Source organism: Nylanderia fulva, unplaced genomic scaffold, assembly GCF_048542155.1.
Source record: "Nylanderia fulva isolate GAGA-0341 unplaced genomic scaffold, ASM4854215v1 Scaffold72, whole genome shotgun sequence".
Lineage (NCBI taxonomy): Eukaryota > Metazoa > Arthropoda > Insecta > Hymenoptera > Formicidae > Nylanderia > Nylanderia fulva.
The window spans coordinates 414,419-425,304 of record NW_028190830.1 but is presented as its reverse complement, the minus strand read 5'-3'; the positions used below and the strand labels follow the sequence as shown (position 1 = coordinate 425,304).

The window sequence follows — 10,886 nt, the reverse complement described above, 5'->3', positions numbered from 1 at the left end:
AACCACCCCCTATGCCTTACGTACAAGAGAGAACTGTACTTAAAATTTTAAAAATTAATTTTTTCACGATTAGATATTCTTTCTCAATTTATGAGCTCACAAAATATGTGCATTTCGATTATCGAGCTGCAACCCCTGTAAAGTAAAACCACCTCCTACGCCTTACGTACAAGAGAGAACTGTACTTAAAATTTAAAAAATTAATTTTTTTACAATTAGATATTCTTTCTCGATTTATGAGCTCACAAAATATGTGCATTTCGATTATCGAGCTGCAACCCCTTTACAGTAAAACCACCTTCTATGTCCTGTGCACAAGAGAGAACTATACTATTATATATATATACATGTGTATATATATATATAATACATGTGTATATATATATACATGTGTATATATATATACATGTGTATATATATATATATATATATATATATATATATATATATATAATAGTATAGTTCTCTCTTGTGCACAGGACATAGAAGGTGGTTTTACTGTAAAGGGGTTGCAGCTTGATAATCGAAATGCACATATTTTGTGAGCTCATAAATTAAGAAAGAATATCTAATCGTGAAAAATTAATTTTTAAAATTTTAAGTACAGTTCTCTCTTGTACGTAAGGCATAGGGGGTAGTTTTTCTTTAATGGGGTTGCAATTCGATAATCCAAATTCACGTATTTTAATTTTATTCTTGGAATTTTATGTGCCATGTTTATGAATATAATGTATTTTTATTTTTTCTAAAATTTCTCTCGAGTTGCATCAATTAAGGGGTTGTTTCAGAGTTAAGAGGTTGAGCTCAAAAATCCAAACTACAACATTTTAAAAGCTCATAATTCTGCCGCAAAAAGAGACCCGATATTTTTATTTTTAAGTGGTGGGGGGGCTGAGTCAATGTCGACTTAGCCCCCCCATAAAAAATATTAAATTCCTGCTCAATGCGGCGAGCTCAAAAATTTTAATTTGTGGATTGTTAAAGCTCATAAATAGCTCATAATTTTCCACTATTTGTTTTTTTATTTATGCGAAGTGGGGGGGCCAGCTCTACAGGGGCAATTCTGACATTATATGTATATTGAAATCTTCCATTTGGTCGTTATTTACACATTCTTCCTTAATTATTTTTAATAGGCCACAACTCTATCGAACATCTTAGATATTGATAATTGATATTCACATAGAGAAAGAAATATAGATTAATTTTTACATAAAACACTTCCGATTCTTTTTCTATTCTCTAGAAAGGTGACGAAATTATTCAACATAAACGAAACGTAATGGTTTTTCATTTAAATTACAAATTATTTGCAAATTATTCAATAAAAAGTATTTAAAATTCCATATATTAAAAAGTTTATATTTGTGTTTGTATATATACGTATAAATTTTAAAAACTTTAAATTTTTTTAAGTTATTGATTTCTAAATAATAATAATTTTTTTACATAATATACGCTACTTAATAAAAAATAACAAATTATTTTTATGTAAAATTTTTAATACAACAAAGAAAAATGTATGAAAATAAACATTTAATAAGCAATTTCGAAAACCCTTGTTAATATATAATTTTATTTATTCATATATATATATATATATATATATATATTTCATATTAATAGATTTGTTTTTGTAATTAATTACATTACTTTAAATATCTACATATCACAGTCATACAGTCATACGTATTTTTTAGTTCAAAAATTAATTATTTAAATTAGAAACATTTTATTACTTTGTTTTAATTTTCACTTTGCATAAATTTTAAATTGTATGCAACATACTTAGAATCAACTTTATATTAAATTTAATTTTGGCACAATTTGTTTTCATGGCTAATCCATAATTAATTTGCAATATTATTTTCACAGGTATTCTTAACAAAAATAAAACTTAATAATGGGACAATTTCTTAATAATTGTATTTTATTAATAAATATTTAGTATCACACAGTTTATTATGTTAACAAACATTTGTCAATGTAAGCATTAATAACGATATAAATGTGGTACATAGGTGCCGACATTAATGCTAGAAATTAATTATATAAAACATGTATATGTTCATGTGCAAATTAATATATGTATACATAATATATATCTATTAAACAATATAATTTGCAATATTACAATTTGCATATTTGTACAAGCCATGCATTTTATAGATATTCATAATATTATTATTATTAATATTGATAAATATATAGTACAATAAAAACATACAATGTTTTAACTACTCGCATTTTAAAAATTAAGTAGAATAAAAAACCTTTATATAAAAATGTTGAAATTATAATTATAGTTAAGTTCTGTTTCAAGTTATTTATTTATGTGTAAACTTATATTTGATTTCACAGCAACTTGCTGACATTTATTCATTAATATAATTAATAAGTTCTATTATTAAAAAGTTGTATTATTTATATAAATGTGATCTGTACAAGATTGTCATGAATATAAATAATTTAGTAAAACATTGGATAAATTAATTACTTGTAACATTTACACTATATGTACACATACTATTACACATATATATATAATATTTACACATATAAATAATATTTCCACATAAAAAAACTATAATTCAAAATGATTGGAAATATACAGATCAATATTACAATGTAATATTAAAACATGCAAATAATATACAATGCGTATATGTATTTAAATACGATTGTACAAGTTTTGTACAATGATTTACATATACAGTTGCAAATTTGTAAGTTTAGATTATACATAGATATTGATCAACCTTTTGAATTACAACAAATTTTATTATTTATAATAAAGTTTATTATAACTGAATATATATATATATACAGGGTGTCCTATAATTCGCGAATCACCTTTCATGGGCAGATAGAGCGTGTTAAACTGAATAGAAAAGTCTTGTATCATTTTGCGATATTCGCAATAATTGTTGAGTTATTAACTAAAATATCTAAACGAGTAAGCGGGTAGAAAGCGGTAGGCCGGACTCGGTGTGCATGTCGGATGACTTATTTGTTATATGCCGCTTAGTATCAAAAGTATCATCTTACTTTTCGGCGCCACTACATTGGTCGCCGCTCGCTGCATGGCGCCACCTCTCGATCAAATAATGCTTTCTACCTGCTTATTCGTTTAGATATTTTAATAAATAACTCAATAATTATTGCGAATATCGCAAAATAATACATGAATTTTCTATTCAGTTTAACACGCTCTATCTGCCCATTCGCGGTGGTTCGCGAATTATGGGACACCCTGTATATTTATTCCAACATTTTCATAAAAAGATTCAATTTTTATTAATTATAAAAAATTGTTAATGCATTTCATCATACGTTTTCGGCGTTAGAAATATAAGTCAAGTCCTCAGATAATCATTATTTTTATCATCTTAATTTTTTCATATATTCACAATATATTAAAATTTGTAATAATGTAAAATAATATTATTACTAAATAAATAAAATTATTTGAAACATTTTATGTGCAGAAATGCCAATATTGTTTCTGGAAATAAATCTTCTTAATTTTAATTTTACAATTTAGTTTATATTATTTACCAACTTTCTCAAACATAAAAGTTGTGCTATTAAAATTAATAAAATTTTTTATAAATTGTGGCCCTTGAATAGCTTTTAAATTTTATGAATTGTATATATGAATTCTTATTAATTATCACATATTCCTCTCATTGTGATTATATTATTACATAATTATGTATAATATATATTTTCTTGCTTAACAATTAATCGTGGAGCAACGTACGCATTATCAGAATAACTTGAAATTGAGATTCGAACATGATAACATACTTACGAGATCTTACTAGTATCATAAATAAGTAATATTTTACTACATAACGTGTACAAACCATCCATGTTAACTTTCCAAATTAATAACGTTCTACTTCTTCTTCATCTGACGACTGCAATATTAGAGATAGATTAATTAATATTATTAATATAATAACTATTAATATGTACGTGTAAGTATAATAATTAATAATGAAAAAAGTTTAGAAGCAAATTGTACTCATTATACAAAATGAAAAAAGTCATATAAATATAAGTCCACAACCGCCATCTTTCTACAAACATCTCTCGTTTATGGAAAAGTTTTTAGTTGGAACATTTAGTTGAACCAGAGAAAACGATAAGAATAAGTATATATAAAATTTCTGTATAATAATGCATTTATATGGATTTAAAGAAATTAATTTATAATCATTTTTCACATGTAAAAACTTTTGCTTAGGTTTCTGTTAATTAATTGAAACTAAAGATGTTTTGTACGTATATAATAATATAATAATAATTATTATTGCGTATATGTATATAATAGTATTATTGCATATAATTATCATATATAATAATAATATATAATATATAATAATAATAATATTATTGTTATACACGTATAACACAAAATTCGAAATACTTTGGAAAAGTTGGATTATCTTTGAATATTTATGCTACATTAATGCGAGATATAATTGTGGATTATTGTAAAAAAAAAAATTATTTATTTCAACTTATTGTTTTTAACAAAATTTTTTAGTCAAATTCTAAATAAATTATTTATGTAATTAATGTATATATAATCAAAAAAAGAGTATTATCTGGATTCTTGTTTATACGAATCTTTTTCATTTCTTGGATGAGTGAAATATGCTTCTAAATGCTTCACTATTATTTTTAATACATTTTGTATGTTTAAAGCGGACTTGTTTGTATTGTTTTCTTATGCCTATTTCTAGTTTTAGTTAAAATAACCATACTTCATTTAGTATGGTTATTCCATAAACGAAAGTATCCCGGTGCAAATGTACTCTTATTGACAATAAGTAGAAATATATAAATATGCACGCATATATACATGTGTGTATAAACTTTGTATATAATTACTTCAAATATTACTTACGTGGGGGCCTGCATTAAAATGAACGATCAAATGTGACGGACGACGAGGCTCTCGACGCACGCGAAAGAGCCGGCGGAAGTGATTTCTCAACCTGTGTCTTATACCTAAGCCATCTATGAATTCTATGATGGGCGTAATACGATCTGGACTGTAACAATGACGAATCGTAATAATATATAAAAAATGTAAAGGTTTTTATAATACTAATAGCTAAAACACATAATAAATTAAATAAACTATCTATATATTGCAGTAAATAACTATTATAACATATTAAATATAGAGAATCAACATATAAATTTGTTAATAATCCAGTAAATGAATAATAATTATCTTAATCTTTATTATGTTTATAAAGAAAAAACTTGACATTGCATTTGAAGAATTAAATTATTTTGATTTTATTGTTATAAAAATAGAACAATTAAAATTTGTTCTTTTTAACGGCTTAAAACAGCTAGGAAAAAATTTCATTTAAATAGTAAACATACTTATATCCGATACGATCTTGTTTCCGAACCTTATTGTTACTGTTTTATTTTTCAATAGAGTTAAGATAACATATTTAGATACAAGTTTGCTGTTTAATTATTACAAGATTCAAAGAATTTGAAGTCTTGTTAACCTATAAACAAGAACAAATGTTACTTGTGTTAGTACAGGTCGTATTTTGTTTTAAGTTGAAGATATCTCTTTATAAATATTAATACTTTTTTAACGCGCTAGTAAAAGAAAATTATGGCTTGATTAAACAATGAAATAGCAAACTGCATCTACAAATTAGCATATGATTATGCTTAATTAGATTTTTATATACGGAAAAATTTATTTCTGTTGAAAAATAAAACAGATATACGGATAAATACATATATTTATATAAACTTTTTCTGTATCCTGAATACATTGCAATATTTACCATTTATTAAAAAACATCTTGCACATACACACACAAACATACATACATACATTTAATATTATAAAAGTATATACACATTAATGTTAAAAAATAAATATCGGTTTACCAGTACACTTCACAAGCAAGTAAAGTAATTGTCAAAACAAAAATTGATAAGATAAATAAAGCCAATACTATGAATACATCCAACATTATTTCTCCAATTTGTTTCCAAGATGCATTTAAATATATTTTATTAATATCATCAGATGGTACATTTTCTTCAGTAGTACTTTTCGTATAAAATTCAATATGCGCTTTACTAATTGGTAGTATTACTATAAAAAATGCAAAATAATTCTTATCAATAATCCTATGCAATACCCAGATAGCCACAGTAATTACTATAACATCATTTTGATGGCAAATGATGCATTTTGACATTAAAATGATGTCATAATAACTACTGTGGCTATCTGGTTAATTAATATAGTTATCATTGATTAATTTATTGATTAGTAACGAGAACATATTATTATGCAGACATATTTTTAATAAAACAAATTTATACGTAATAAGATATATATTATCACATAAATATTATTATATTTCTAATAAGCTCAGAAAATATATATTCTTAATTGTAATGTTATTATAAAATTTTTTTTATATTTATTTTTTTTGATAAATAAAAAATAAAACAAAGAAGTAAGAGTGTAAAACAAAAATAAATAATTTTTCCGTTAGATTTAAATACCGGTGCACAAGGCACCAAATTTTACTTGGACACGGCCAAGATTTTAAAATATGAAATAATCTCATATTTGAGATTTAATTTCAATACCCCCTTTAACCCCCCTACGGAAAATAAATAAATGAATGCAAGAGAAAAATATAGATCCGAAAATCGCTGAATCGGGAATTCAGCGATTCAGCGATTTTCGGATCTATATTTTTCTCTTGCATTCATTTATTTATTTTCCGTAGGGGGGTTAAAGGGGGTATTGAAATTAAATCTCAAATATGAGATTATTTCATATTTTAAAATCTTGGCCGTGTCCAAGTAAAATTTGGTGCCTTGTGCACCGGTATTTAAATCTAACGGAAAAATTATTTAGTTTCGTTAGGATAACGCATTGTCATCCGCGATTTGGCTCTTGTTGCCCGTCTTATACGTTAAAAAAATTTTAATTACCTAAATAGATCTTATGTATTATTATATTCATAAGTTATTGTCTTACCTGATAAGCATAGAAAAAAATTAATAATAGCAGCAAACGAATATAAAACTTGCTTTAAACTGTGCGTTAATTTAATGAAATGCATCGTAAATATCTAACGATTTTATAACAAAATTTATCAATAAGATTCGATATCACAATTGTTCTTATCCAAATTCACTGCGTTGCTTGCGTTATCAATATCGCGATACTGTATTACTTTCCTGCAGAAAACATTTATGGTAGCAAGAAAAAAAATTAAATATTTAAGATTAGTGAAAAAAAACTGTCATTAAAGAATATTTAAAATTCAGTTTAGTTATAGTTAATATAATGTATATACCAATGTCATTTTTGTAATAAATTTTCGATTAAAAAGTAGATTATATTTGTCATAATTAAATTAATAACTTTTTGTTAAAGCAAACTAGAATATTTGTAAATTTATGATATAATTTCTTCTTCAATATTTGTAAAATTGCGCGAAGAACAAAATATTTTTATTTGTTATTGGACTTTATAAAGTCATAGCAACTGTAATAAATCATACAGTATCACATATAATAAGCAAAAATTTTTTGTTGATTCTGTATTTATTTACGATAAAGTCGTTATTTTTCTCTTCGAATTCTTGCGTGTGAATTAATATCTCACATTATGACGAACAATTAATATTTTGATTTTTTAATTAATATGACAAAATAATATGTAAGATAAAAGTATCTTTTAAAAATTATCAATTTAAATTTTGCTTTTGATTTATATGTTCAACAATTTACTTACACATAATACAAAAAATTATATTAAATCACATTAATAAATTTCGCGTATTCTAAATAATATGTGATAATAAATATATATAAAAATGACAAGTGTCGATGTCGGTAAGTCTAGAATTATATATTAATTTTACAACAAAGAGCAATTTTGTTTTAATTATTTTATGTACCAAAACTTGTAATATATTATATATTATACATATATTGCATAAACGAGAATTGAAAAATGACTCGGCGATATGCTATTTGAAATATACTATTATACAGGGTGTCCCATCAAAAGTGGCCACCCCCTTTTATGTTTGAAACTAAAAGAAATAGACCATAAAAATTATATATAAAATTAAATGGCTTAAACTGAACTTTTTTGTGAGCACAGTGATTGCTTATGAAAACTATCTATGTTTAAGCCATTTAATTTCATATATAATTTTTATAGTCTATCACTTAGTTTCAAAAATAAAAGGGGGCCACTTTTGATGGGACATCCTGTATATGTAAAATATGAATAATTACTTTTTTTTATAATATACCTTATAATCTATTTACTTTACCAGATGTCATTTAAATAGATTGTCTCTAGATTCGTTTGACACACGTGTAACAATGATACTACGACAGTAACGAAGTCACGTCTGACTTCTGAAAAATGTAAACGGGATATTTATAAAATTTAGATCTCCTCGCCTGACTTTTGTAGGCTCGTATAATATTGTTTATGTTTAAATGAGTTCATGTCATCATAAATTGTTTTGACATAGAAATTCTGACATTATATGTATATTGAAATCTTTCATTTGCTCGTTATTTACACATTCTTCCTTAACTATTTTTAATAGGCCACAACTGTATCGAACATCTTATAGATCGATAATTGATATTCACATAAAGAAAGAAATATAGATTAATTTTTACATAAAGCACTTCCGATTCTTATTCTATTCTCTAGAAAAATGACGAAATTATTCAATAAAAAGTATTTAAAATTCCATATATTAAAAAGTTTATATTTGTGTTTATATATACGTATAACATTTAAAAATTAAAAATTTTTTTAAGTTTTTGATATCTAAATAATAATCACTTTTTTACATAATATACGCTAACTAATAATAAATGACCAATTATTTTTATGTAAAATTTTTAATACAACAAAGAAAAATGTATGAAAATAAACATTTAATAAGCAATTTCGAAAACCCTTATTAATATATAATTATATTTATTCATATATATATATATATTTATTTCATATTAATAAATTTGCTTTTGTAATGAATTACATTACTTTAAATACTTACATATCACAATCATACAGTCATACGTATTTTTCGGTTCAAAAATTAATCATTTAAATTGAAAACATTTTATTACTTTGTTTTAATTTTTACTTTGCATAAGTTTTAAATTTATGCAACAAACTTAGAATCAACTTTATATTAAATTTAATTTTGACAGAATTCGTTTCCATGGCTAATCCATAATTAATTTGCAATATTAATTTCACAGGTATTCTTAATAAAAATTAGACTTAATAATGGAACAATTTCTTAATAATTGAATTTCATTTAATTATTTGTAATATATCACACAGTTTATCATGTTAACAAACATTTGTCAGTGTAAGCACTAATAGCGATATAAATGTGATACATATATGTGCCAATATTAATGCTAACATTTAATTATGTAGAACATATGCTTACTATACTATCTTAAAAACTCATGATTTGAACATATGTATATATTTATCGTCTTAATATATATATATATATATATATATATATATATATTCATACAAATTAATATATGTATACATAATGTATGTATATATTAAGCTATAAAATTTGCAATATTATAATTTGCATATTTGAACAAACCATGCATTTTATAGATACTCATATTATTATTTCTATTATTATTAATATTGCTAAATATATAGTACAATAAAAAGATACAATATTTTAACTTCTCGCATTTTGAAAATTAAGTAGAATAAAAAACTTTTATATGAAAATGTTGAAATTATAATCATAAATTAAGTTCTCACAAGTTATTTAATTATGTGTAAACTTATATTTAAAATCACAGCAACTTGCTGACATTTATTCACTAATAATTAATAAGTTCTATTATCGAAAAGTTATATTATTTATATAAATGTGATCTATACAAGATTGTCATGTATATAAATAATTTAGTAAAACATTGGATAATAAATTAATGACATGTAACATTTACACATAATATTACACATATATACAATATTTGCACATAAAAAACTAGAATTTAAAATAAGTGATCTATATATTTCCACTCATTTTGATTTATAATTCTTTTATTGTAATATTGATCTAAGATTATTATTACGATGTAATATTAAAACTTGCAAAATATACAATGTGTATATCTATTTAAATACAGTTGTACAAGTTTTGTACAATGATTTATACAGGGTGTCCGGTAACTAACGGACCAATGATTAAAAGCGGATTCTCTTGTCAATTTGGAGACGATTTTTTCTTAGCAAAAATGTTGAGAAGTCAATAATTTTTGAGTTCTAAGCGATTGAAAAAAATGGGTTTTTTGAAAACTAAACGTTTTGGAGTTAAAAGTTTATCATAATTACATTCTTCAGTTAATTTCAGGTAGAGTTTACCATAATAAAATTTTAATTTGAGGTTTAGTTATAAACATACATAATGACAAATATTGGAAAGTTGTAAAAAATGATGACTTTTTTCGACATTTTCGCTGAAGAAAAATCGTTCCCAAATTGACCAAAGAATCCATTTGTGATCATTGGTCCGTTAGTTACCGGACACCCTGTAGCTACAAATTTGTAAGTTTAAATTATGCGTAGATATTGATCAATCTATTCAAATTACAATAAATTTTATTATTTATAATAAAGTTTATTATCACTGAATATATATATTTATTGCAAAATTTTCATAAAATGATTCAATTCTTATTAATTATAAAAAATTGTTAATGCATTTTATCATACGAATTGGGCGTTAGGCATATAAGCCAAGTGATCAGATAATCATTATTTTTGATTATCTTAATTT

General features: G+C 23.9%; 1 protein-coding gene and 1 long non-coding RNA gene across 4 annotated transcripts in view; one reads left to right on the top strand and one right to left on the bottom strand.

The window, feature by feature from the left end:
* The window catches only part of LOC114944430 (protein I'm not dead yet-like), an 82,717-nt gene that overhangs the window by 36,997 nt on the left and 34,834 nt on the right, over positions 1-10,886 (top strand). The gene's annotated exons all lie outside the window — the stretch shown is intronic.
* LOC114944433 (uncharacterized) lies at positions 2,725-8,440 on the bottom strand. 2 transcript variants are annotated; one of them, XR_014926136.1, is made up of 5 exons: positions 8,329-8,440; positions 7,055-7,257; positions 5,941-6,151; positions 4,903-5,066; positions 2,725-3,923 (listed from the first exon to the last, which is right to left on the bottom strand). It is a non-coding gene; the product is annotated as an uncharacterized LOC114944433 (long non-coding RNA). The 2 variants fall into 2 exon arrangements; XR_003822183.2 differs by having other exon boundaries at positions 8,346-8,440.